Source organism: Fukomys damarensis, unplaced genomic scaffold (genome assembly GCF_012274545.1).
Source record: "Fukomys damarensis isolate Sample0158 unplaced genomic scaffold, DMR_v1.0_HiC HiC_scaffold_23, whole genome shotgun sequence".
NCBI classification, from domain to species: domain Eukaryota; kingdom Metazoa; phylum Chordata; class Mammalia; order Rodentia; family Bathyergidae; genus Fukomys; species Fukomys damarensis.
Genome location: NW_022900935.1, coordinates 4701206 through 4704945, shown reverse-complemented (window position 1 = coordinate 4704945; position 3740 = coordinate 4701206).

Sequence of the window (3740 nt, the reverse complement as noted above, 5' to 3'; positions counted from 1 at the left end):
ATTCCATCATTGCTAGAAGCACTGCCTCTCTTTGGCCTCTTCCCTTCAGCCTCCTTTTAAACAAACAAACCTTGAAATAATCGTAGTTTTATAGCTGGTTTAAAAACACTAACAAGAGCCGGGCTTGGTGGTGCACGCCTGTAATCCCAGCACTCGGGAGGCTGAGGCAGGAGGATCCCTGTGAGTTCGAGACCAGCCTGGGCTACATAGTGAGTTCCAGGTCAGTCTCGACTACATAGTGAGACCCTGTCTCACCCCCCCCCCAAAAAAAGACCAAACTAATCACACATGTAGGTAGGCTTATAGTAGAAGTGGCCCTTCTCCTGTCCCTGCGCTCCTGAAGCCTAGCCCCACCAGAGACAATGATGTTTTGCTCTTTTGGCTATTTTCTTCCAGTAGCTTTCTTTACATCTCTGTCACTCTGTGACTTAGCAGGTGGAACTCTTCATAAAGCACGCAGATGACCCTGCCACCTGCTCTGGTCTTAACAGTGCCCTTTGGAATGAGGTCAGCCTTCTTCACAGGGATAACACGCCTGCCTCTGCCGCCCCTCCTGCCACCACTAGCTACTTTAAAAAAAAAACAACTTCTTTTTTGTTTTTCCTTGCCTGTGTGAGGTCTCATTTTTTTCTCTGTCTTCAAGATGTCCATGGTCTGGTATTTGTATTTGTGTGGTCCTCTCCCTTGGGATGTGGCCCAGACCTTAGGCACCTGCGTCTAAGGAGGGAGCGCGTCCGAAGTAATAGGGTGCCCACCCTCTCTTGCTTGTCCTGAGAGAGGCCATCTGCTGGGCCTTGCACTGCCTTGGGGGTGGTGGAGAACCTGATCACCACAGCAAGGGCTCACCAGGAGTCAAATCCCGACAACAGCTGTGTAAAGGCGACCCGCTCCCAGGCAAGTCATCGCGGCCCTGGCGGAAGCCTCCCCTGCATCCTTGTGAGCAAACAAGCTCAGCCCAGAATCCTGACCCGAAGACACTGTGAGATAATAAATGTTTGTTGTCCTGAGCTGCTAAAATTTCAGATAACTTGTTACCCAACCATCCATAACTGATATAATCAGTGTCATATATTTTTCTTCTCATGGTCTTTGATATCCCCCCCAACTTTTCCTTCCCATAAAGCATCAAAAACTATTTTAATAATTTTAGCAGATTGAGTGTTCCTGCTGCATCAGCTGCTGTGCTCGTATAATCGTATACAAAATATCACACCTGTGTAGGACTGATTAGGACACTCAATGTGTCCTTTTTTGATTAGGTGGTGCTGGGGTTTGCCCCAGGGACCTGCACGTTCTAGGCAAGTGCTGAGCTACACCCCCAGCCCTCTTTCCTCTTGCACAGCATTTTCAGGCTTCATTTCAGACACGGGCGCCCTTAAGTACCCCCTCGTATCTGTCATGACGCTGTGCCTTCCTCCCTACCCAAAGGAAATCCTAAAGGACTCAAGTGTTGGCATAAGCAACCAGCAGCAGCTGCCCAGAGCAATGGAACCACGCACACACTTGTATTTATTTCCACGGGACTCTGGGACTGTGCTTTAGGGTCCTAAAACAACAGACAGCACTGAACAATAGAGCATGCGCAGCTGCTCTGAAAATCCAGGTCCTCCCAGCTGTGTGCTGCACAGTGGAGCTGCAAAATGAAATGTCTTTCCCCTCCCCCGAGTATTATGGCTTGAACCTCGTGCCTTTGTGCTGGCTATAACCTCAGCCCCTTTTTATTTATTTTGAGACAGGATCTTGCAAAGTTGCTTATGATCCTCCTGCCTCAGCCTCCCAGAGTGCTGGGATTACAAGCATGTGCCATCCTACCTGCCAATATTTTTGTTTTCAGCAAATATCCTAGCCTCTCTAAAGCCAAATAAGTGTAATTCTTCTAGGTGGACAGAATTCAAATATTTTCTTTTCTTTGGGAAGTGTCTTTCCCCAATTGTTTCCATGAACCACAAGAACACTGGACCTTGTCCTGTAGTCAGGCTTTTCACCTGTCCCCAAACCCCGTCCCTAAGTGGAAAGCCTTCCTGAGTGTCCCTAACTACACAGCACTTCTGAGCTCTGGCTGAAGTGTCCCCTTTCCCGGGCAGCTTTGCCTGAGGCTCTGTGGGGCAAGGACTTGCACCCCCACCCTGTGGTGTCCTCACGAACCGGTCTCAGCCCTAGGACACAGTAAGCACCATCAACAATTGTTAAGGGACTCGATATGTTGGTTTTAAAGCACTGTTGCCTCAAGAACTGAAATCTGTCACCCTTAATGAAGGTGAACAACCAACATTCATCAAGAGCTGACTGAGTGTGAAACATATTGCATAATTTCATCCAGTCCTTGAAACCGTAAATGGATACTGCTATCCCCATTTTACAAGTAAGGAAACTAAACCTCAGAATAAAATAACTTGTCCCAAACCACGCAGTGTAGAAGCCATAAAACACCAAATGCAAACCTTTAACAATGATGCGATGCCATCGCTTTCTTCATATTTTTGTTAACTTTTAATATTTTAGAAATTTTAAAAAATGCACAAAAATGTACAGGAGAAAAAAGTCACCCCTGTTCCCAACAATCACAATTTTAACTAATGTTAATATCTTGGCATATTTTCTTTCTTTTAAAATTTTTTGTACTGTCTTTGCTGTGAATATTCAAACGAGCATAATGAAATCCCCAAAGCCATTTATAATAAACGGCAGAGTGGGGTTTTGCATCCAGCAGCAGTGTTGGGAAGGCTTTATTCCCACGATGGCGACAGATAAGTCTGGTTGTGTGGTGGAAAAGGGAACCTTCTGGGTCAGCACTGCCTGCCAATGCTCCTGATGTGGGTATAAAAGAACTCCTTCCGCCAGTGTGCTACTCGGCTTTCTGTTGCTGTGACAAAATAGCTGAGACCATCCACTTTAAGAGGGGAAAGGTTAGTTTTGGTTCACAGTTTCTCAGGTTCCAGTTCCTGGTCACTTGGTCTTGTGGCTCTGGGACTGTGGCAGCGCAGCCCATCATGGTGGGGACACGTGGAGGAGGAGGCGCTCACCTCGTGGTAGCTGGGAGGCAAAACAGACAACAAAAGGGCGGGGGGCCCAGTATCCTCTCCAGCGGCACACCACCGGCAGCCTAACATCCTTCGACCACCTCCCAGTAGAGCTACCCTGGGGACCAAGCCTTCAATTATTTCAGGGCTGTTCCAGATCCAGATTATGGCATCCAGGAAATTCTGGCCTTGTGAAAAAGAACCTAAGCTCTCCTCGTACCCCACCTGCTAAGGCAGAGGGAACCTTCTTCTGGGAGGACACCAGAGATGTCATCCCCTCTGGGGGGCAGCCTTGGCTCCTTCCTTTTATTCAGTCCTGGGGTGTGTGTGTGTGTGTGTGTGTGTGTGTGTGTGTGCGCGCGCGCGTGTGTGTGTGTGTGTGTGACAACAAACACAAGCGAAGTGGGCAGCCCTCTCCCCCGCCCTGCTTGTGGCGTGCCCCTCACTGTGCCTACCTGCCTTTGATGCTGCCTGCACACCTCATGCTTCCATTTACTTGACCTGTTTACATCTCTCCCTTCCTGTCTGACTGCACTTTTCTCAAGGGCAGTGACGCACCTTTCTCTTTGCAGTATTTAGCACATTGGACATATAAAAGGTTCTCACGGGCCGGAGATTTAGTGCAGTGGTTCTGCTGCCTGCCTTGCAAGCACAAGGACCTGAGTTCGACCCCTGGTGCCAGAAAAAAAAAAAAAAAAAAAAAAAAAAAAAGGTACTCAT